Source organism: Lepisosteus platostomus, chromosome 10, assembly GCF_059453375.1.
Source record: "Lepisosteus platostomus isolate fLepPlt1 chromosome 10, fLepPlt1.hap1, whole genome shotgun sequence".
In the NCBI taxonomy this organism is placed as follows: domain Eukaryota; kingdom Metazoa; phylum Chordata; class Actinopteri; order Semionotiformes; family Lepisosteidae; genus Lepisosteus; species Lepisosteus platostomus.
In genome coordinates, this window is record NC_142620.1 from 27,684,822 (window position 1) to 27,709,419 (window position 24,598).

Sequence of the window (24,598 nt, forward strand, 5' to 3'; positions counted from 1 at the left end):
CAGTTACACTGTGATTCCAAGGGTTGAGAAAACGCGTTTATATCGGGCTGAAAAACACGTTTTGAAAAGTGTTCTGTTCCTGCCCTATAAGTTACATGTTGTTGACCAAAGTTGCCAAAACGTGTTTATTTGTGCTGAAAAACACGTTTTGACAACTTCTGCACACTGGGGTTAAGGGCTGACTCAGTGGGCTCTTCTGAGCCAGTCAGTTACACTGTGATTCCAGGAGTTGAGAAAACGCGTTTATTTCGGGCTGAAAAACACGTTTTGAAAAGTGTTCTGTTCCTGCCCTATAACTTACATGTTGGTGACCAAAGTTGCCAAAACGTGTTTATTTGTGCTTAAAAACACGTTTTGACAACTTCTGCACACTGGGGTTAAGGGCTGACTCAGTGGGCTCTTCTGAGCCAGTCAGTTACACTGTGATTCCAAGGGTTGAGAAAACGCGTTTTTTTCGGGCTGAAAAACACGTTTTGAAAAGTGTTCTGTTCCTGCCCTATAACTTACATGTTGGTGACCAAAGTTGCCAAAACGTGTTTATTTGTGCTGAAAAACACGTTTTGACAACTTCTGCACACTGGAGTTAAGGGCTGACTCAGTGGGCTCTTCTGAGCCAGTCAGTTACACTGTGATTCCAAGGGTTGAGAAAACGCGTTTATTTCGGGCTGAAAAACACGTTTTGAAAAGTGTTCTGTTCCTGCCCTATAACTTACATGTTGTTGACCAAAGTTGCCAAAACGTGTTTATTTGTGCTGAAAAACACGTTTTGACAACTTCTGCACACTGGGGTTAAGGGCTGGCTCAGTGGGCTCTTCTGAGCCAGTCAGTTACACTGTGATTCCAAGAGTTGAGAAAACGCGTTTATTTCGGGCTGAAAAACACGTTTTGAAAAGTGTTCTGTTCCTGCCCTATAACTTACATGTTGTTGACCAAAGTTGCCAAAACGTGTTTATTTGTGCTGAAAAACACGTTTTGACAACTTCTGCACACTGGGGTTAAGGGCTGGCTCAGTGGGCTCTTCTGAGCCAGTCAGTTACACTGTGATTCCAAGAGTTGAGAAAACGCGTTTATTTCGGGCTGAAAAACACGTTTTGAAAAGTGTTCTGTTCCTGCCCTATAACTTACATGTTGTTGACCAAAGTTGCCAAAACGTGTTTATTTGTGCTGAAAAACACGTTTTGACAACTTCTGCACACTGGGGTTAAGGGCTGACTCAGTGGGCTCTTCTGAGCCAGTCAGTTACACTGTGATTCCAGGAGTTGAGAAAACGCGTTTATTTCGGGCTGAAAAACACGTTTTGAAAAGTGTTCTGTTCCTGCCCTATAACTTACATGTTGGTGACCAAAGTTGCCAAAACGTGTTTATTTGTGCTGAAAAACACGTTTTGACAACTTCTGCACACTGGGGTTAAGGGCTGAATCAGTGGGCTCTTCTGAGCCAGTCAGTTACACTGTGATTCCAAGGGTTGAGAAAACGCGTTTATTTCGGGCTGAAAAACACGTTTTGAAAAGTGTTCTGTTCCTGCCCTATAACTTACATGTTGGTGACCAAAGTTGCCAAAACGTGTTTATTTGTGCTTAAAAACACGTTTTGACAACTTCTGCACACTGGGGTTAAAGGCTGACTCAGTGGGCTCTTCTGAGCCAGTCAGTTACACTGTGATTCAAAGGGTTGAGAAAACGCGTTTATTTCGGGCTGAAAAACACGTTTTGAAAAGTGTTCTGTTCCTGCCCTATAACTTACATGTTGGTGACCAAAGTTGCCAAAACGTGTTTATTTGTGCTTAAAAACACGTTTTGACAACTTCTGCACACTGGGGTTAAGGGCTGACTCAGTGGGCTCTTCTGAGCCAGTCAGTTACACTGTGATTCCAAGGGTTGAGAAAACGCGTTTATTTCGGGCTGAAAAACACGTTTTGAAATGTGTTCTGTTCCTGCCCTATAACTTACATGTTGGTGACCAAAGTTGCCAAAACGTGTTTATTTGTGCTGAAAAACACGTTTTGACAACTTCTGCACACTGGGGTTAATTGCTGACTCAGTGGGCTCTTCTGAGCCAGTCAGTTACACTGTGATTCCAAGAGTTGAGAAAACGCGTTTATTTCGGGCTGAAAAACACGTTTTGAAAAGTGTTCTGTTCCTGCCCTATAACTTACATGTTGTTGACCAAAGTTGCCAAAACGTGTTTATTTGTGCTGAAAAACACGTTTTGACAACTTCTGCACACTGGGGTTGAGGGCTTACTCATTGGGCTCTTCTGAGCCAGTCAGTTACACTGTGATTCCAAGGGTTGAGAAAACGCGTTTATTTCGGGCTGAAAAACACGTTTTGAAAAGTGTTCTGTTCCTGCCCTATAACTTACATGTTGTTGACCAAAGTTGCCAAAACGTGTTTATTTGTGCTGAAAAACACGTTTTGACAACTTCTGCACACTGGGGTTAAGGGCTGACTCAGTGGGCTCTTCTGAGCCAGTCAGTTACACTGTGATTCCAGGAGTTGAGAAAACGCGTTTATTTCGGGCTGAAAAACACGTTTTGAAAAGTGTTCTGTTCCTGCCCTATAACTTACATGTTGTTGACCAAAGTTGCCAAAACGTGTTTATTTGTGCTGAAAAACACTTTTTGACAACTTCTGCACACTGGGGTTAAGGGCTGACTCAGTGGGCTCTTCTGAGCCAGTCAGTTACACTGTGATTCCAGGAGTTGAGAAAACGCGTTTATTTCGGGCTGAAAAACACGTTTTGAAAAGTGTTCTGTTCCTGCCCTATAACTTACATGTTGTTGACCAAAGTTGCCAAAACGTGTTTATTTGTGCTGAAAAACACGTTTTGACAACTTCTGCACACTGGGGTTAAGGGCTGACTCAGTGGGCTCTTCTGAGCCAGTCAGTTACACTGTGATTCCAAGAGTTGAGAAAACGCGTTTATTTCGGGCTGAAAAACACGTTTTGAAAAGTGTTCTGTTCCTGCCCTATAACTTACATGTTGTTGACCAAAGTTGCCAAAACGTGTTTATTTGTGCTGAAAAACACGTTTTGACAACTTCTGCACACTGGGGTTAAGGGCTGACTCAGTGGGCTCTTCTGAGCCAGTCAGTTACACTGTGATTCCAGGAGTTGAGAAAACGCGTTTATTTCGGGCTGAAAAACACGTTTTGAAAAGTGTTCTGTTCCTGCCCTATAACTTACATGTTGGTGACCAAAGTTGCCAAAACGTGTTTATTTGTGCTGAAAAACACGTTTTGACAACTTCTGCACACTGGGGTTAAGGGCTGAATCAGTGGGCTCTTCTGAGCCAGTCAGTTACACTGTGATTCCAAGAGTTGAGAAAACGCGTTTATTTCGGGCTGAAAAACACGTTTTGAAAAGTGTTCTGTTCCTGCCCTATAACTTACATGTTGTTGACCAAAGTTGCCAAAACGTGTTTATTTGTGCTGAAAAACACGTTTTGACAACTTCTGCACACTGGGGTTAAGGGCTGACTCAGTGGGCTCTTCTGAGCCAGTCAGTTACACTGTGATTCCAGGAGTTGAGAAAACGCGTTTATTTCGGGCTGAAAAACACGTTTTGAAAAGTGTTCTGTTCCTGCCCTATAACTTACATGTTGGTGACCAAAGTTGCCAAAACGTGTTTATTTGTGCTGAAAAACACGTTTTGACAACTTCTGCACACTGGGGTTAAGGGCTGAATCAGTGGGCTCTTCTGAGCCAGTCAGTTACACTGTGATTCCAAGAGTTGAGAAAACGCGTTTATTTCGGGCTGAAAAACACGTTTTGAAAAGTGTTCTGTTCCTGCCCTATAACTTACATGTTGTTGACCAAAGTTGCCAAAACGTGTTTATTTGTGCTGAAAAACACGTTTTGACAACTTCTGCACACTGGGGTTAAGGGCTGACTCATTGGGCTCTTCTGAGCCAGTCAGTTACACTGTGATTCCAAGGGTTGAGAAAACGCGTTTATATCGGGCTGAAAAACACGTTTTGAAAAGTGTTCTGTTCCTGCCCTATAAGTTACATGTTGTTGACCAAAGTTGCCAAAACGTGTTTATTTGTGCTGAAAAACACGTTTTGACAACTTCTGCACACTGGGGTTAAGGGCTGACTCAGTGGGCTCTTCTGAGCCAGTCAGTTACACTGTGATTCCAGGAGTTGAGAAAACGCGTTTATTTCGGGCTGAAAAACACGTTTTGAAAAGTGTTCTGTTCCTGCCCTATAACTTACATGTTGGTGACCAAAGTTGCCAAAACGTGTTTATTTGTGCTTAAAAACACGTTTTGACAACTTCTGCACACTGGGGTTAAGGGCTGACTCAGTGGGCTCTTCTGAGCCAGTCAGTTACACTGTGATTCCAAGGGTTGAGAAAACGCGTTTTTTTCGGGCTGAAAAACACGTTTTGAAAAGTGTTCTGTTCCTGCCCTATAACTTACATGTTGGTGACCAAAGTTGCCAAAACGTGTTTATTTGTGCTGAAAAACACGTTTTGACAACTTCTGCACACTGGAGTTAAGGGCTGACTCAGTGGGCTCTTCTGAGCCAGTCAGTTACACTGTGATTCCAAGGGTTGAGAAAACGCGTTTATTTCGGGCTGAAAAACACGTTTTGAAAAGTGTTCTGTTCCTGCCCTATAACTTACATGTTGTTGACCAAAGTTGCCAAAACGTGTTTATTTGTGCTGAAAAACACGTTTTGACAACTTCTGCACACTGGGGTTAAGGGCTGGCTCAGTGGGCTCTTCTGAGCCAGTCAGTTACACTGTGATTCCAAGAGTTGAGAAAACGCGTTTATTTCGGGCTGAAAAACACGTTTTGAAAAGTGTTCTGTTCCTGCCCTATAACTTACATGTTGTTGACCAAAGTTGCCAAAACGTGTTTATTTGTGCTGAAAAACACGTTTTGACAACTTCTGCACACTGGGGTTAAGGGCTGACTCAGTGGGCTCTTCTGAGCCAGTCAGTTACACTGTGATTCCAAGGGTTGAGAAAACGCGTTTATTTCGGGCTGAAAAACACGTTTTGAAAAGTGTTCTGTTCCTGCCCTATAACTTACATGTTGTTGACCAAAGTTGCCAAAACGTGTTTATTTGTGCTGAAAAACACGTTTTGACAACTTCTGCACACTGGGGTTAAGGGCTGACTCAGTGGGCTCTTCTGAGCCAGTCAGTTACACTGTGATTCCAGGAGTTGAGAAAACGCGTTTATTTCGGGCTGAAAAACACGTTTTGAAAAGTGTTCTGTTCCTGCCCTATAACTTACATGTTGGTGACCAAAGTTGCCAAAACGTGTTTATTTGTGCTGAAAAACACGTTTTGACAACTTCTGCACACTGGGGTTAAGGGCTGAATCAGTGGGCTCTTCTGAGCCAGTCAGTTACACTGTGATTCCAAGGGTTGAGAAAACGCGTTTATTTCGGGCTGAAAAACACGTTTTGAAAAGTGTTCTGTTCCTGCCCTATAACTTACATGTTGGTGACCAAAGTTGCCAAAACGTGTTTATTTGTGCTTAAAAACACGTTTTGACAACTTCTGCACACTGGGGTTAAAGGCTGACTCAGTGGGCTCTTCTGAGCCAGTCAGTTACACTGTGATTCAAAGGGTTGAGAAAACGCGTTTATTTCGGGCTGAAAAACACGTTTTGAAAAGTGTTCTGTTCCTGCCCTATAACTTACATGTTGGTGACCAAAGTTGCCAAAACGTGTTTATTTGTGCTTAAAAACACGTTTTGACAACTTCTGCACACTGGGGTTAAGGGCTGACTCAGTGGGCTCTTCTGAGCCAGTCAGTTACACTGTGATTCCAAGGGTTGAGAAAACGCGTTTATTTCGGGCTGAAAAACACGTTTTGAAATGTGTTCTGTTCCTGCCCTATAACTTACATGTTGGTGACCAAAGTTGCCAAAACGTGTTTATTTGTGCTGAAAAACACGTTTTGACAACTTCTGCACACTGGGGTTAATTGCTGACTCAGTGGGCTCTTCTGAGCCAGTCAGTTACACTGTGATTCCAAGAGTTGAGAAAACGCGTTTATTTCGGGCTGAAAAACACGTTTTGAAAAGTGTTCTGTTCCTGCCCTATAACTTACATGTTGTTGACCAAAGTTGCCAAAACGTGTTTATTTGTGCTGAAAAACACGTTTTGACAACTTCTGCACACTGGGGTTGAGGGCTTACTCATTGGGCTCTTCTGAGCCAGTCAGTTACACTGTGATTCCAAGGGTTGAGAAAACGCGTTTATTTCGGGCTGAAAAACACGTTTTGAAAAGTGTTCTGTTCCTGCCCTATAACTTACATGTTGTTGACCAAAGTTGCCAAAACGTGTTTATTTGTGCTGAAAAACACGTTTTGACAACTTCTGCACACTGGGGTTAAGGGCTGACTCAGTGGGCTCTTCTGAGCCAGTCAGTTACACTGTGATTCCAGGAGTTGAGAAAACGCGTTTATTTCGGGCTGAAAAACACGTTTTGAAAAGTGTTCTGTTCCTGCCCTATAACTTACATGTTGTTGACCAAAGTTGCCAAAACGTGTTTATTTGTGCTGAAAAACACGTTTTGACAACTTCTGCACACTGGGGTTAAGGGCTGACTCAGTGGGCTCTTCTGAGCCAGTCAGTTACACTGTGATTCCAGGAATTGAGAAAACGCGTTTATTTCGGGCTGAAAAACACGTTTTGAAAAGTGTTCTGTTCCTGCCCTATAACTTACATATTGGTGACCAAAGTTGCCAAAACGTGTTTATTTGTGCTTAAAAACACGTTTTGACAACTTCTGCACACTGGGGTTAAGGGCTGACTCAGTGGGCTCTTCTGAGCCAGTCAGTTACACTGTGATTCCAAGGGTTGAGAAAACGCGTTTATTTCGGGCTGAAAAACACGTTTTGAAAAGTGTTCTGTTCCTGCCCTATAACTTACATGTTGGTGACCAAAGTTGCCAAAACGTGTTTATTTGTACTGAAAAACACGTTTTGACAACTTCTGCACACTGGGGTTAAGGGCTGACTCAGTGGGCTCTTCTGAGCCAGTCAGTTACACTGTGATTCCAAAGGTTGAGAAAACGCGTTTATTTCGGGCTGAAAAACACGTTTTGAAAAGTGTTCTGTTCCTGCCCTATAACTTACATGTTGTTGACCAAAGTTGCCAAAACGTGTTTATTTGTGCTGAAAAACACGTTTTGACAACTCCTGCACACTGGGGTTAAGGGCTGACTCAGTGGGCTCTTCTGAGCCAGTCAGTTACACTGTGATTCCAAGAGTTGAGAAAACGCGTTTATTTCGGGCTGAAAAACACGTTTTGAAAAGTGTTCTGTTCCTGCCCTATAACTTACATGTTGTTGACCAAAGTTGCCAAAACGTGTTTATTTGTGCTGAAAAACACGTTTTGACAACTTCTGCACACTGGGGTTAAGGGCTAACTCAGTGGGCTCTTCTGAGCCAGTCAGTTACACTGTGATTCCAGGAGTTGAGAAAACGCGTTTATTTCGGGCTGAAAAACACGTTTTGAAAAGTGTTCTGTTCCTGCCCTATAACTTACATGTTGGTGACCAAAGTTGCCAAAACGTGTTTATTTGTGCTGAAAAACACGTTTTGACAACTTCTGCACACTGGGGTTAAGGGCTGAATCAGTGGGCTCTTCTGAGCCAGTCAGTTACACTGTGGTTCCAAGAGTTGAGAAAACGCGTTTATTTCGGGCTGAAAAACACGTTTTGAAAAGTGTTCTGTTCCTGCCCTATAACTTACATGTTGTTGACCAAAGTTGCCAAAACGTGTTTATTTGTGCTGAAAAACACGTTTTGACAACTTCTGCACACTGGGGTTAAGGGCTGACTCAGTGGGCTCTTCTGAGCCAGTCAGTTACACTGTGATTCCAAGGGTTGAGAAAACGCGTTTATTTCGGGCTGAAAAACACGTTTTGAAAAGTGTTCTGTTCCTGCCCTATAACTTACATGTTGGTGACCAAAGTTGCCAAAACGTGTTTATTTGTGCTTAAAAACACGTTTTGACAACTTCTGCACACTGGGGTTAAGGGCTGACTCAGTGGGCTCTTCTGAGCCAGTCAGTTACACTGTGATTCAAAGGGTTGAGAAAACGCGTTTATTTCGGGCTGAAAAACACGTTTTGAAAAGTGTTCTGTTCCTGCCCTATAACTTACATGTTGTTGACCAAAGTTGCCAAAACGTGTTTATTTGTGCTGAAAAACACGTTTTGACAACTTCTGCACACTGGGGTTAAGGGCTGACTCAGTGGGCTCTTCTGAGCCAGTCAGTTACACTGTGATTCCAAGGGTTGAGAAAACGCGTTTATTTCGGGCTGAAAAACACGTTTTGAAAAGTGTTCTGTTCCTGCCCTATAACTTACATGTTGGTGACCAAAGTTGCCAAAACGTGTTTATTTGTGCTTAAAAACACGTTTTGACAACTTCTGCACACTGGGGTTAAGGGCTGACTCAGTGGGCTCTTCTGAGCCAGTCAGTTACACTGTGATTCAAAGGGTTGAGAAAACGCGTTTATTTCGGGCTGAAAAACACGTTTTGAAAAGTGTTCTGTTCCTGCCCTATAACTTACATGTTGTTGACCAAAGTTGCCAAAACGTGTTTATTTGGGCTGAAAAACACGTTTTGACAACTTCTGCACACTGGGGTTAAGGGCTGACTCAGTGGGCTCTTCTGAGCCAGTCAGTTACACTGTGATTCCAGGAGTTGAGAAAACGCGTTTATTTCGGGCTGAAAAACACGTTTTGAAAAGTGTTCTGTTCCTGCCCTATAACTTACATGTTGGTGACCAAAGTTGCCAAAACGTGTTTATTTGTGCTGAAAAACACGTTTTGACAACTTCTGCACACTGGGGTTAAGGGCTGACTCAGTGGGCTCTTCTGAACCAGTCAGTTACACTGTGATTCCAAGAGTTGAGAAAACGCGTTTATTTCGGGCTGAAAAACACGTTTTGAAAAGTGTTCTGTTCCTGCCCTATAACTTACATGTTGTTGACCAAAGTTGCCAAAACGTGTTTATTTGTGCTGAAAAACACGTTTTGACAACTTCTGCACACTGGGGTTAAGGGCTGACTCATTGGGCTCTTCTGAGCCAGTCAGTTACACTGTGATTCCAAGGGTTGAGAAAACGCGTTTATATCGGGCTGAAAAACACGTTTTGAAAAGTGTTCTGTTCCTGCCCTATAAGTTACATGTTGTTGACCAAAGTTGCCAAAACGTGTTTATTTGTGCTGAAAAACACGTTTTGACAACATCTGCACACTGGGGTTAAGGGCTGACTCAGTGGGCTCTTCTGAGCCAGTCAGTTACACTGTGATTCCAGGAGTTGAGAAAACGCGTTTATTTCGGGCTGAAAAACACGTTTTGAAAAGTGTTCTGTTCCTGCCCTATAACTTACATGTTGTTGACCAAAGTTGCCAAAACGTGTTTATTTGTGCTGAAAAACACGTTTTGACAACTTCTGCACACTGGGGTTAAGGGCTGACTCAGTGGGCTCTTCTGAGCCAGTCAGTTACACTGTGATTCCAGGAGTTGAGAAAACGCGTTTATTTCGGGCTGAAAAACACGTTTTGAAAAGTGTTCTGTTCCTGCCCTATAACTTACATGTTGTTGACCAAAGTTGCCAAAACGTGTTTATTTGTGCTGAAAAACACGTTTTGACAACTTCTGCACACTGGGGTTAAGGGCTGACTCAGTGGGCTCTTCTGAGCCAGTCAGTTACACTGTGATTCCAAGGGTTGAGAAAACGCGTTTATTTCGGGCTGAAAAACACGTTTTGAAAAGTGTTCTGTTCCTGCCCTATAACTTACATGTTGGTGACCAAAGTTGCCAAAACGTGTTTATTTGTGCTGAAAAACACGTTTTGACAACTTCTGCACACTGGGGTTAAGGGCTGACTCAGTGGGCTCTTCTGAGCCAGTCAGTTACACTGTGATTCCAAGGGTTGAGAAAACGCGTTTATTTCGGGCTGAAAAACACGTTTTGAAAAGTGTTCTGTTCCTGCCCTATAACTTACATGTTGTTGACCAAAGTTGCCAAAACGTGTTTATTTGTGCTGAAAAACACGTTTTGACAACTCCTGCACACTGGGGTTAAGGGCTGACTCAGTGGGCTCTTCTGAGCCAGTCAGTTACACTGTGATTCCAAGAGTTGAGAAAACGCGTTTATTTCGGGCTGAAAAACACGTTTTGAAAAGTGTTCTGTTCCTGCCCTATAACTTACATGTTGTTGACCAAAGTTGCCAAAACGTGTTTATTTGTGCTGAAAAACACGTTTTGACAACTTCTGCACACTGGGGTTAAGGGCTGACTCAGTGGGCTCTTCTGAGCCAGTCAGTTACACTGTGATTCCAGGAGTTGAGAAAACGCGTTTATTTCGGGCTGAAAAACACGTTTTGAAAAGTGTTCTGTTCCTGCCCTATAACTTACATGTTGGTGACCAAAGTTGCCAAAACGTGTTTATTTGTGCTGAAAAACACGTTTTGACAACTTCTGCACACTGGGGTTAAGGGCTGAATCAGTGGGCTCTTCTGAGCCAGTCAGTTACACTGTGATTCCAAGAGTTGAGAAAACGCGTTTATTTCGGGCTGAAAAACACGTTTTGAAAAGTGTTCTGTTCCTGCCCTATAACTTACATGTTGTTGACCAAAGTTGCCAAAACGTGTTTATTTGTGCTGAAAAACACGTTTTGACAACTTCTGCACACTGGGGTTAAGGGCTGACTCAGTGGGCTCTTCTGAGCCAGTCAGTTACACTGTGATTCCAAGGGTTGAGAAAACGCGTTTATTTCGGGCTGAAAAACACGTTTTGAAAAGTGTTCTGTTCCTGCCCTATAACTTACATGTTGGTGACCAAAGTTGCCAAAACGTGTTTATTTGTGCTTAAAAACACGTTTTGACAACTTCTGCACACTGGGGTTAAGGGCTGACTCAGTGGGCTCTTCTGAGCCAGTCAGTTACACTGTGATTCAAAGGGTTGAGAAAACGCGTTTATTTCGGGCTGAAAAACACGTTTTGAAAAGTGTTCTGTTCCTGCCCTATAACTTACATGTTGTTGACCAAAGTTGCCAAAACGTGTTTATTTGGGCTGAAAAACACGTTTTGACAACTTCTGCACACTGGGGTTAAGGGCTGACTCAGTGGGCTCTTCTGAGCCAGTCAGTTACACTGTGATTCCAGGAGTTGAGAAAACGCGTTTATTTCGGGCTGAAAAACACGTTTTGAAAAGTGTTCTGTTCCTGCCCTATAACTTACATGTTGGTGACCAAAGTTGCCAAAACGTGTTTATTTCTGCTGAAAAACACGTTTTGACAACTTCTGCACACTGGGGTTAAGGGCTGACTCAGTGGGCTCTTCTGAACCAGTCAGTTACACTGTGATTCCAAGAGTTGAGAAAACGCGTTTATTTCGGGCTGAAAAACACGTTTTGAAAAGTGTTCTGTTCCTGCCCTATAACTTACATGTTGTTGACCAAAGTTGCCAAAACGTGTTTATTTGTGCTGAAAAACACGTTTTGACAACTTCTGCACACTGGGGTTAAGGGCTGACTCATTGGGCTCTTCTGAGCCAGTCAGTTACACTGTGATTCCAAGGGTTGAGAAAACGCGTTTATATCGGGCTGAAAAACACGTTTTGAAAAGTGTTCTGTTCCTGCCCTATAAGTTACATGTTGTTGACCAAAGTTGCCAAAACGTGTTTATTTGTGCTGAAAAACACGTTTTGACAACATCTGCACACTGGGGTTAAGGGCTGACTCAGTGGGCTCTTCTGAGCCAGTCAGTTACACTGTGATTCCAGGAGTTGAGAAAACGCGTTTATTTCGGGCTGAAAAACACGTTTTGAAAAGTGTTCTGTTCCTGCCCTATAACTTACATGTTGTTGACCAAAGTTGCCAAAACGTGTTTATTTGTGCTGAAAAACACGTTTTGACAACTTCTGCACACTGGGGTTAAGGGCTGACTCAGTGGGCTCTTCTGAGCCAGTCAGTTACACTGTGATTCCAGGAGTTGAGAAAACGCGTTTATTTCGGGCTGAAAAACACGTTTTGAAAAGTGTTCTGTTCCTGCCCTATAACTTACATGTTGGTGACCAAAGTTGCCAAAACGTGTTTATTTGTGCTTAAAAACACGTTTTGACAACTTCTGCACACTGGGGTTAAGGGCTGACTCAGTGGGCTCTTCTGAGCCAGTCAGTTACACTGTGATTCCAAGGGTTGAGAAAACGCGTTTTTTTCGGGCTGAAAAACACGTTTTGAAAAGTGTTCTGTTCCTGCCCTATAACTTACATGTTGGTGACCAAAGTTGCCAAAACGTGTTTATTTGTGCTGAAAAACACGTTTTGACAACTTCTGCACACTGGAGTTAAGGGCTGACTCAGTGGGCTCTTCTGAGCCAGTCAGTTACACTGTGATTCCAAGGGTTGAGAAAACGCGTTTATTTCGGGCTGAAAAACACGTTTTGAAAAGTGTTCTGTTCCTGCCCTATAACTTACATGTTGTTGACCAAAGTTGCCAAAACGTGTTTATTTGTGCTGAAAAACACGTTTTGACAACTTCTGCACACTGGGGTTAAGGGCTGAATCAGTGGGCTCTTCTGAGCCAGTCAGTTACACTGTGATTCCAAGGGTTGAGAAAACGCGTTTATTTCGGGCTGAAAAACACGTTTTGAAAAGTGTTCTGTTCCTGCCCTATAACTTACATGTTGGTGACCAAAATTGCCAAAACGTGTTTATTTGTGCTTAAAAACACGTTTTGACAACTTCTGCACACTGGGGTTAAGGGCTGACTCAGTGGGCTCTTCTGAGCCAGTCAGTTACACTGTGATTCAAAGGGTTGAGAAAACGCGTTTATTTCGGGCTGAAAAACACGTTTTGAAAAGTGTTCTGTTCCTGCCCTATAACTTACATGTTGGTGACCAAAGTTGCCAAAACGTGTTTATTTGTGCTTAAAAACACGTTTTGACAACTTCTGCACACTGGGGTTAAGGGCTGACTCAGTGGGCTCTTCTGAGCCAGTCAGTTACACTGTGATTCCAAGGGTTGAGAAAACGCGTTTATTTCGGGCTGAAAAACACGTTTTGAAATGTGTTCTGTTCCTGCCCTATAACTTACATGTTGGTGACCAAAGTTGCCAAAACGTGTTTATTTGTGCTGAAAAACACGTTTTGACAACTTCTGCACACTGGGGTTAAGGGCTGACTCAGTGGGCTCTTCTGAGCCAGTCAGTTACACTGTGATTCCAAGGGTTGAGAAAACGCGTTTATTTCGGGCTGAAAAACACGTTTTGAAAAGTGTTCTGTTCCTGCCCTATAACTTACATGTTGTTGACCAAAGTTGCCAAAACGTGTTTATTTGTGCTGAAAAACACGTTTTGACAACTTCTGCACACTGGGGTTAAGGGCTGACTCAGTGGGCTCTTCTGAGCCAGTCAGTTACACTGTGATTCCAGGAGTTGAGAAAACGCGTTTATTTCGGGCTGAAAAACACGTTTTGAAAAGTGTTCTGTTCCTGCCCTATAACTTACATGTTGTTGACCAAAGTTGCCAAAACGTGTTTATTTGTGCTGAAAAACACGTTTTGACAACTTCTGCACACTGGGGTTAAGGGCTGACTCAGTGGGCTCTTCTGAGCCAGTCAGTTACACTGTGATTCCAGGAGTTGAGAAAACGCGTTTATTTCGGGCTGAAAAACACGTTTTGAAAAGTGTTCTGTTCCTGCCCTATAACTTACATGTTGTTGACCAAAGTTGCCAAAACGTGTTTATTTGTGCTGAAAAACACGTTTTGACAACTTCTGCACACTGGGGTTAAGGGCTGACTCAGTGGGCTCTTCTGAGCCAGTCAGTTACACTGTGATTCCAGGAGTTGAGAAAACGCGTTTATTTCGGGCTGAAAAACACGTTTTGAAAAGTGTTCTGTTCCTGCCCTATAACTTACATGTTGGTTACCAAAGTTGCCAAAACGTGTTTATTTGTGCTTAAAAACACGTTTTGACAACTTCTGCACACTGGGGTTAAGGGCTGACTCAGTGGGCTCTTCTGAGCCAGTCAGTTACACTGTGATTCCAAGGGTTGAGAAAACGCGTTTATTTCGGGCTGAAAAACACGTTTTGAAAAGTGTTCTGTTCCTGCCCTATAACTTACATGTTGGTGACCAAAGTTGCCAAAACGTGTTTATTTGTGCTGAAAAACACGTTTTGACAACTTCTGCACACTGGGGTTAAGGGCTGACTCAGTGGGCTCTTCTGAGCCAGTCAGTTACACTGTGATTCCAAGGGTTGAGAAAACGCGTTTATTTCGGGCTGAAAAACACGTTTTGAAAAGTGTTCTGTTCCTGCCCTATAACTTACATGTTGTTGACCAAAGTTGCCAAAACGTGTTTATTTGTGCTGAAAAACACGTTTTGACAACTCCTGCACACTGGGGTTAAGGGCTGACTCAGTGGGCTCTTCTGAGCCAGTCAGTTACACTGTGATTCCAAGAGTTGAGAAAACGCGTTTATTTCGGGCTGAAAAACACGTTTTGAAAAGTGTTCTGTTCCTGCCCTATAACTTACATGTTGTTGACCAAAGTTGCCAAAACGTGTTTATTTGTGCTGAAAAACACGTTTTGACAACTTCTGCACACTGGGGTTAAGGGCTGACTCAGTGGGCTCTTCTGAGCCAGTCAGTTACACTGTGATTCCAGGAGTTGAGAAAACGCGTTTTTTTTCGGGCTGAAAAACACGTTTTGAAAAGTGTTCTGTTCCTGCCCTATAACTTACATGTTGGTGACCAAAGTTGCCAAAACGTGTTTATTTGTGCTGAAAAACACGTTTTGACAACTTCTGCACACTGGGGTTAAGGGCTGAATCAGTGGGCTCTTCTGAGCCAGTCAGTTACACTGTGATTCCAAGAGTTGAGAAAACGCGTTTATTTCGGGCTGAAAAACACGTTTTGAAAAGTGTTCTGTTCCTGCCCTATAACTTACATGTTGTTGACCAAAGTTGCCAAAACGTGTTTATTTGTGCTGAAAAACACGTTTTGACAACTTCTGCACACTGGGGTTAAGGGCTGACTCAGTGGGCTCTTCTGAGCCAGTCAGTTACACTGTGATTCCAAGGGTTGAGAAAACGCGTTTATTTCGGGCTGAAAAACACGTTTTGAAAAGTGTTCTGTTCCTGCCCTATAACTTACATGTTGGTGACCAAAGTTGCCAAAACGTGTTTATTTGTGCTTAAAAACACGTTTTGACAACTTCTGCACACTGGGGTTAAGGGCTGACTCAGTGGGCTCTTCTGAGCCAGTCAGTTACACTGTGATTCAAAGGGTTGAGAAAACGCGTTTATTTCGGGCTGAAAAACACGTTTTGAAAAGTGTTCTGTTCCTGCCCTATAACTTACATGTTGTTGACCAAAGTTGCCAAAACGTGTTTATTTGGGCTGAAAAACACGTTTTGACAACTTCTGCACACTGGGGTTAAGGGCTGACTCAGTGGGCTCTTCTGAGCCAGTCAGTTACACTGTGATTCCAGGAGTTGAGAAAACGCGTTTATTTCGGGCTGAAAAACACGTTTTGAAAAGTGTTCTGTTCCTGCCCTATAACTTACATGTTGTTGACCAAAGTTGCCAAAACGTGTTTATTTGTGCTGAAAAACACGTTTTGACAACTTCTGCACACTGGGGTTAAGGGCTGACTCATTGGGCTCTTCTGAGCCAGTCAGTTACACTGTGATTCCAAGGGTTGAGAAAACGCGTTTATATCGGGCTGAAAAACACGTTTTGAAAAGTGTTCTGTTCCTGCCCTATAAGTTACATGTTGTTGACCAAAGTTGCCAAAACGTGTTTATTTGTGCTGAAAAACACGTTTTGACAACTTCTGCACACTGGGGTTAAGGGCTGACTCAGTGGGCTCTTCTGAGCCAGTCAGTTACACTGTGATTCCAGGAGTTGAGAAAACGCGTTTATTTCGGGCTGAAAAACACGTTTTGAAAAGTGTTCTGTTCCTGCCCTATAACTTACATGTTGGTGACCAAAGTTGCCAAAACGTGTTTATTTGTGCTTAAAAACACGTTTTGACAACTTCTGCACACTGGGGTTAAGGGCTGACTCAGTGGGCTCTTCTGAGCCATTCAGTTACACTGTGATTCCAAGGGTTGAGAAAACGCGTTTTTATCGGGCTGAAAAACACGTTTTGAAAAGTGTTCTGTTCCTGCCCTATAACTTACATGTTGGTGACCAAAGTTGCCAAAACGTGTTTATTTGTGCTGAAAAACACGTTTTGACAACTTCTGCACACTGGGGTTAAGGGCTGAATCAGTGGGCTCTTCTGAGCCAGTCAGTTACCCTGTGATTCCAAGGGTTGAGAAAACGCGTTTATTTCGGGCTGAAAAACACGTTTTGAAAAGTGTTCTGTTCCTGCCCTATAACTTACATGTTGGTGACCAAAGTTGCCAAAACGTGTTTATTTGTGCTTATAAACACGTTTTGACAACTTCTGCACACTGGGGTTAAGGGCTGACTCAGTGGGCTCTTCTGAGCCAGTCAGTTACACTGTGATTCCAAGGGTTGAGAAAACGCGTTTATTTCGGGCTGAAAAACACGTTTTGAAAAGTGTTCTGTTCCTGCCCTATAACTTACATGTTGGTGACCAAAGTTGCCAAAACGTGTTTATTTGTGCTGAAAAACACGTTTTGACAACTTCTGCACACTGGGGTTAAGGGCTGAATCAGTGGGCTCTTCTGAGCCAGTCAGTTACACTGTGATTCCAAGAGTTGAGAAAACGCGTTTATTTCGGGCTGAAAAACACGTTTTGAAAAGTGTTCTGTTCCTGCCCTATAACTTACATGTTGTTGACCAAAGTTGCCAAAACGTGTTTATTTGTGCTGAAAAACACGTTTTGACAACTTCTGCACACTGGGGTTAAGGGCTGACTCAGTGGGCTCTTCTGAGCCAGTCAGTTACACTGTGATTCCAAGGGTTGAGAAAGCGCGTTTATTTCGGGCTGAAAAACACGTTTTGAAAAGTGTTCTGTTCCTGCCCTATAACTTACATGTTGGTGACCAAAGTTGCCAAAACGTGTTTATTTGTGCTTAAAAACACGTTTTGACAACTTCTGCACACTGGGGTTAAGGGCTGACTCAGTGGGCTCTTCTGAGCCAGTCAGTTACACTGTGATTCAAAGGGTTGAGAAAACGCGTTTATTTCGGGCTGAAAAACACGTTTTGAAAAGTGTTCTGTTCCTGCCCTATAACTTACATGTTGTTGACCAAAGTTGCCAAAACGTGTTTATTTGGGCTGAAAAACACGTTTTGACAACTTCTGCACACTGGGGTTAAGGGCTGACTCAGTGGGCTCTTCTGAGCCAGTCAGTTACACTGTGATTCCAGGAGTTGAGAAAACGCGTTTATTTCGGGCTGAAAAACACGTTTTGAAAAGTGTTCTGTTCCTGCCCTATAACTTACATGTTGTTGACCAAAGTTGCCAAAACGTGTTTATTTGTGCTGAAAAACACGTTTTGACAACTTCTGCACACTGGGGTTAAGGGCTGACTCAGTGGGCTCTTCTGAGCCAGTCAGTTACACTGTGATTCCAGGAGTTGAGAAAACGCGTTTATTTCGGGCTGAAAAACACGTTTTGAAAAGTGTTCTGTTCCTGCCCTATAACTTACATGTTGGTGACCAAAGTTGCCAAAACGTGTTTATTTGTGCTGAAAAACACGTTTTGACAACTTCTGCACACTGGGGTTAAGGGCTGAATCAGTGGGCTCTTCTGAGCCAGTCAGTTACCCTGTGATTCCAAGGGTTGAGAAAACGCGTTTATTTCGGGCTGAAAAACACGTTTTGAAAAGTGTTCTGTTCCTGCCCTATAACTTACATGTTGGTGACCAAAGTTGCCAAAACGTGTTTATTTGTGCTTAAAAACACGTTTTGACAACTTCTGCACACTGGGGTTAAGGGCTGACTCAGTGGGCTCTTCTGAGCCAGTCAGTTACACTGTGATTCAAAGGGTTGAGAAAACGCGTTTATTTCGGGCTGAAAAACACGTTTTGAAAAGTGTTCTGTTCCTGCCCTATAACTTACATGTTGGTGACCAAAGTTGCCAAAACGTGTTTATTTGTGCTTATAAACACGTTTTGACAACTTCTGCACACTGGGGTTAAGGGCTGACTCAGTGGGCTCTTCTGAGCCAGTCAGTTACACTGTGATTCCAAGGGTTGAGAAAACGCGTTTATTTCGGGCTGAAAAACACGTTTTGAAAAGTGTTCTGTTCCTGCCCTATAACTTACATGTTGGTGACCAAAGTTGCCAAAACGTGTTTATTTGTGCTGAAAAACACGTTTTGACAACTTCTGCACACTGGGGTTAAGGGCTGACTCAGTGGGCTCTTCTGAGCCAGTCAGTTACACTGTGATTCCAAGAGTTGAGAAAACGCGTTTATTTCGGGCTGAAAAACACGTTTTGAAAAGTGTTCTGTTCCTGCCCTATAACTTACATGTTGTTGACCAAAGTTGCCAAAACGTGTTTATTTGTGCTGAAAAACACGTTTTGACAACTTCTGCACACTGGGGTTGAGGGCTTACTCATTGGGCTCTTCTGAGCCAGTCAGTTACACTGTGATTCCAAGGGTTGAGAAAACGCGTTTATTTCGGGCTGAAAAACACGTTTTGAAAAGTGTTCTGTTCCTGCCCTATAACTTACATGTTGGTGACCAAAGTTGCCAAAACGTGTTTATTTGTGCTTAAAAACACGTTTTGACAACTTCTGCACACTGGGGTTAAGGGCTGACTCAGTGGGCTCTTCTGAGCCAGTCAGTTACACTGTGATTCAAAGGGTTGAGAAAACGCGTTTATTTCGGGCTGAAAAACACGTTTTGAAAAGTGTTCTGTTCCTGCCCTATAACTTACATGTTGGTGACCAAAGTTGCCAAAACGTGTTTATTTGTGCTTAAAAACACGTTTTGACAACTTCTGCACACTGGGGTTAAGGGCTGACTCAGTGGGCTCTTCTGAGCCAGTCAGTTACACTGTGATTCCAAGGGTTGAGAAAACGCGTTTATTTCGGGCTGAAAAACACGTTTTGAAATGTGTTCTGTTCCTGCCCTATAACTTACATGTTGGTGACCAAAGTTGCCAAAACGTGTTTATTTGTGCTGAAAAACACGTTTTGACAACTTCTGCACACTGGGGTTAAGGGCTGACTCAGTGGGCTCTTCTGAGCCAGTCAGTTACACTGTGATTCCAAGAGTTGAGAAAACGCGTTTATTTCGGGCTGAAAAACACGTTTTGAAAAGTGTTCTGTTCCTGCCCTATAACTTACATGTTGTTGACCAAAGTTGCCAAAACGTGTTTATTTGTGCTGAAAAACACGTTTTGACAACTTCTGCACACTGGGGTTGAGGGCTTACTCATTGGGCTCTTCTGAGCCAGTCAGTTACACTGTGATTCCAAGGGTTGAGAAAACGCGTTTATTTCGGGCTGAAAAACACGTTTTGAAAAGTGTTCTGTTCCTGCCCTATAACTTACATGTTGTTGACCAAAGTTGCCAAAACGTGTTTATTTGTGCTGAAAAACACGTTTTGACAACTTCTGCACACTGGGGTTAAGGGCTGACTCAGTGGGCTCTTCTGAGCCAGTCAGTTACACTGTGATTCCAGGAGTTGAGAAAACGCGTTTATTTCGGGCTGAAAAACACGTTTTGAAAAGTGTTCTGTTCCTGCCCTATAACTTACATGTTGTTGACCAAAGTTGCCAAAACGTGTTTATTTGTGCTGAAAAACACGTTTTGACAACTTCTGCACACTGGGGTTAAGGGCTGACTCAGTGGGCTCTTCTGAGCCAGTCAGTTACACTGTGATTCCAGGAGTTGAGAAAACGCGTTTATTTCGGGCTGAAAAACACGTTTTGAAAAGTGTTCTGTTCCTGCCCTATAACTTACATGTTGTTGACCAAAGTTGCCAAAACGTGTTTATTTGTGCTGAAAAACACGTTTTGACAACTTCTGCACACTGGGGTTAAGGGCTGACTCAGTGGGCTCTTCTGAGCCAGTCAGTTACACTGTGATTCCAGGAGTTGAGAAAACGCGTTTATTTCGGGCTGAAAAACACGTTTTGAAAAGTGTTCTGTTCCTGCCCTATAACTTACATGTTGGTTACCAAAGTTGCCAAAACGTGTTTATTTGTGCTTAAAAACACGTTTTGACAACTTCTGCACACTGGGGTTAAGGGCTGACTCAGTGGGCTCTTCTGAGCCAGTCAGTTACACTGTGATTCCAAGGGTTGAGAAAACGCGTTTATTTCGGGCTGAAAAACACGTTTTGAAAAGTGTTCTGTTCCTGCCCTATAACTTACATGTTGGTGACCAAAGTTGCCAAAACGTGTTTATTTGTGCTGAAAAACACGTTTTGACAACTTCTGCACACTGGGGTTAAGGGCTGACTCAGTGGGCTCTTCTGAGCCAGTCAGTTACACTGTGATTCCAAGGGTTGAGAAAACGCGTTTATTTCGGGCTGAAAAACACGTTTTGAAAAGTGTTCTGTTCCTGCCCTATAACTTACATGTTGTTGACCAAAGTTGCCAAAACGTGTTTATTTGTGCTGAAAAACACGTTTTGACAACTCCTGCACACTGGGGTTAAGGGCTGACTCAGTGGGCTCTTCTGAGCCAGTCAGTTACACTGTGATTCCAAGAGTTGAGAAAACGCGTTTATTTCGGGCTGAAAAACACGTTTTGAAAAGTGTTCTGTTCCTGCCCTATAACTTACATGTTGTTGACCAAAGTTGCCAAAACGTGTTTATTTGTGCTGAAAAACACGTTTTGACAACTTCTGCACACTGGGGTTAAGGGCTGACTCAGTGGGCTCTTCTGAGACAGTCAGTTACACTGTGATTCCAGGAGTTGAGAAAACGCGTTTTTTTTCGGGCTGAAAAACACGTTTTGAAAAGTGTTCTGTTCCTGCCCTATAACTTACATGTTGGTGACCAAAGTTGCCAAAACGTGTTTATTTGTGCTGAAAAACACGTTTTGACAACTTCTGCACACTGGGGTTAAGGGCTGAATCAGTGGGCTCTTCTGAGCCAGTCAGTTACACTGTGATTCCAAGAGTTGAGAAAACGCGTTTATTTCGGGCTGAAAAACACGTTTTGAAAAGTGTTCTGTTCCTGCCCTATAACTTACATGTTGTTGACCAAAGTTGCCAAAACGTGTTTATTTGTGCTGAAAAACACGTTTTGACAACTTCTGCACACTGGGGTTAAGGGCTGACTCAGTGGGCTCTTCTGAGCCAGTCAGTTACACTGTGATTCCAAGGGTTGAGAAAACGCGTTTATTTCGGGCTGAAAAACACGTTTTGAAAAGTGTTCTGTTCCTGCCCTATAACTTACATGTTGGTGACCAAAGTTGCCAAAACGTGTTTATTTGTGCTTAAAAACACGTTTTGACAACTTCTGCACACTGGGGTTAAGGGCTGACTCAGTGGGCTCTTCTGAGCCAGTCAGTTACACTGTGATTCAAAGGGTTGAGAAAACGCGTTTATTTCGGGCTGAAAAACACGTTTTGAAAAGTGTTCTGTTCCTGCCCTATAACTTACATGTTGTTGACCAAAGTTGCCAAAACGTGTTTATTTGGGCTGAAAAACACGTTTTGACAACTTCTGCACACTGGGGTTAAGGGCTGACTCAGTGGGCTCTTCTGAGCCAGTCAGTTACACTGTGATTCCAGGAGTTGAGAAAACGCGTTTATTTCGGGCTGAAAAACACGTTTTGAAAAGTGTTCTGTTCCTGCCCTATAACTTACATGTTGTTGACCAAAGTTGCCAAAACGTGTTTATTTGTGCTGAAAAACACGTTTTGACAACTTCTGCACACTGGGGTTAAGGGCTGACTCATTGGGCTCTTCTGAGCCAGTCAGTTACACTGTGATTCCAAGGGTTGAGAAAACGCGTTTATATCGGGCTGAAAAACACGTTTTGAAAAGTGTTCTGTTCCTGCCCTATAAGTTACATGTTGTTGACCAAAGTTGCCAAAACGTGTTTATTTGTGCTGAAAAACACGTTTTGACAACTTCTGCACACTGGGGTTAAGGGCTGACTCAGTGGGCTCTTCTGAGCCAGTCAGTTACACTGTGATTCCAGGAGTTGAGAAAACGCGTTTATTTCGGGCTGAAAAACACGTTTTGAAAAGTGTTCTGTTCCTGCCCTATAACTTACATGTTGGTGACCAAAGTTGCCAAAACGTGTTTATTTGTGCTTAAAAACACGTTTTGACAACTTCTGCACACTGGGGTTAAGGGCTGACTCAGTGGGCTCTTCTGAGCCATTCAGTTACACTGTGATTCCAAGGGTTGAGAAAACGCGTTTTTATCGGGCTGAAAAACACGTTTTGAAAAGTGTTCTGTTCCTGCCCTATAACTTACATGTTGGTGACCAAAGTTGCCAAAACGTGTTTATTTGTGCTGAAAAACACGTTTTGACAACTTCTGCACACTGGGGTTAAGGGCTGAATCAGTGGGCTCTTCTGAGCCAGTCAGTTACCCTGTGATTCCAAGGGTTGAGAAAACGCGTTTATTTCGGGCTGAAAAACACGTTTTGAAAAGTGTTCTGTTCCTGCCCTATAACTTACATGTTGGTGACCAAAGTTGCCAAAACGTGTTTATTTGTGCTTATAAACACGTTTTGACAACTTCTGCACACTGGGGTTAAGGGCTGACTCAGTGGGCTCTTCTGAGCCAGTCAGTTACACTGTGATTCCAAGGGTTGAGAAAACGCGTTTATTTCGGGCTGAAAAACACGTTTTGAAAAGTGTTCTGTTCCTGCCCTATAACTTACATGTTGGTGACCAAAGTTGCCAAAACGTGTTTATTTGTGCTGAAAAACACGTTTTGACAACTTCTGCACACTGGGGTTAAGGGCTGAATCAGTGGGCTCTTCTGAGCCAGTCAGTTACACTGTGATTCCAAGAGTTGAGAAAACGCGTTTATTTCGGGCTGAAAAACACGTTTTGAAAAGTGTTCTGTTCCTGCCCTATAACTTACATGTTGTTGACCAAAGTTGCCAAAACGTGTTTATTTGTGCTGAAAAACACGTTTTGACAACTTCTGCACACTGGGGTTAAGGGCTGACTCAGTGGGCTCTTCTGAGCCAGTCAGTTACACTGTGATTCCAAGGGTTGAGAAAACGCGTTTATTTCGGGCTGAAAAACACGTTTTGAAAAGTGTTCTGTTCCTGCCCTATAACTTACATGTTGGTGACCAAAGTTGCCAAAACGTGTTTATTTGTGCTTAAAAACACGTTTTGACAACTTCTGCACACTGGGGTTAAGGGCTGACTCAGTGGGCTCTTCTGAGCCAGTCAGTTACACTGTGATTCAAAGGGTTGAGAAAACGCGTTTATTTCGGGCTGAAAAACACGTTTTGAAAAGTGTTCTGTTCCTGCCCTATAACTTACATGTTGTTGACCAAAGTTGCCAAAACGTGTTTATTTGGGCTGAAAAACACGTTTTGACAACTTCTGCACACTGGGGTTAAGGGCTGACTCAGTGGGCTCTTCTGAGCCAGTCAGTTACACTGTGATTCCAGGAGTTGAGAAAACGCGTTTATTTCGGGCTGAAAAACACGTTTTGAAAAGTGTTCTGTTCCTGCCCTATAACTTACATGTTGTTGACCAAAGTTGCCAAAACGTGTTTATTTGTGCTGAAAAACACGTTTTGACAACTTCTGCACACTGGGGTTAAGGGCTGACTCAGTGGGCTCTTCTGAGCCAGTCAGTTACACTGTGATTCCAGGAGTTGAGAAAACGCGTTTATTTCGGGCTGAAAAACACGTTTTGAAAAGTGTTCTGTTCCTGCCCTATAACTTACATGTTGGTGACCAAAGTTGCCAAAACGTGTTTATTTGTGCTGAAAAACACGTTTTGACAACTTCTGCACACTGGGGTTAAGGGCTGAATCAGTGGGCTCTTCTGAGCCAGTCAGTTACCCTGTGATTCCAAGGGTTGAGAAAACGCGTTTATTTCGGGCTGAAAAACACGTTTTGAAAAGTGTTCTGTTCCTGCCCTATAACTTACATGTTGGTGACCAAAGTTGCCAAAACGTGTTTATTTGTGCTTAAAAACACGTTTTGACAACTTCTGCACACTGGGGTTAAGGGCTGACTCAGTGGGCTCTTCTGAGCCAGTCAGTTACACTGTGATTCAAAGGGTTGAGAAAACGCGTTTATTTCGGGCTGAAAAACACGTTTTGAAAAGTGTTCTGTTCCTGCCCTATAACTTACATGTTGGTGACCAAAGTTGCCAAAACGTGTTTATTTGTGCTTATAAACACGTTTTGACAACTTCTGCACACTGGGGTTAAGGGCTGACTCAGTGGGCTCTTCTGAGCCAGTCAGTTACACTGTGATTCCAAGGGTTGAGAAAACGCGTTTATTTCGGGCTGAAAAACACGTTTTGAAAAGTGTTCTGTTCCTGCCCTATAACTTACATGTTGGTGACCAAAGTTGCCAAAACGTGTTTATTTGTGCTGAAAAACACGTTTTGACAACTTCTGCACACTGGGGTTAAGGGCTGACTCAGTGGGCTCTTCTGAGCCAGTCAGTTACACTGTGATTCCAAGAGTTGAGAAAACGCGTTTATTTCGGGCTGAAAAACACGTTTTGAAAAGTGTTCTGTTCCTG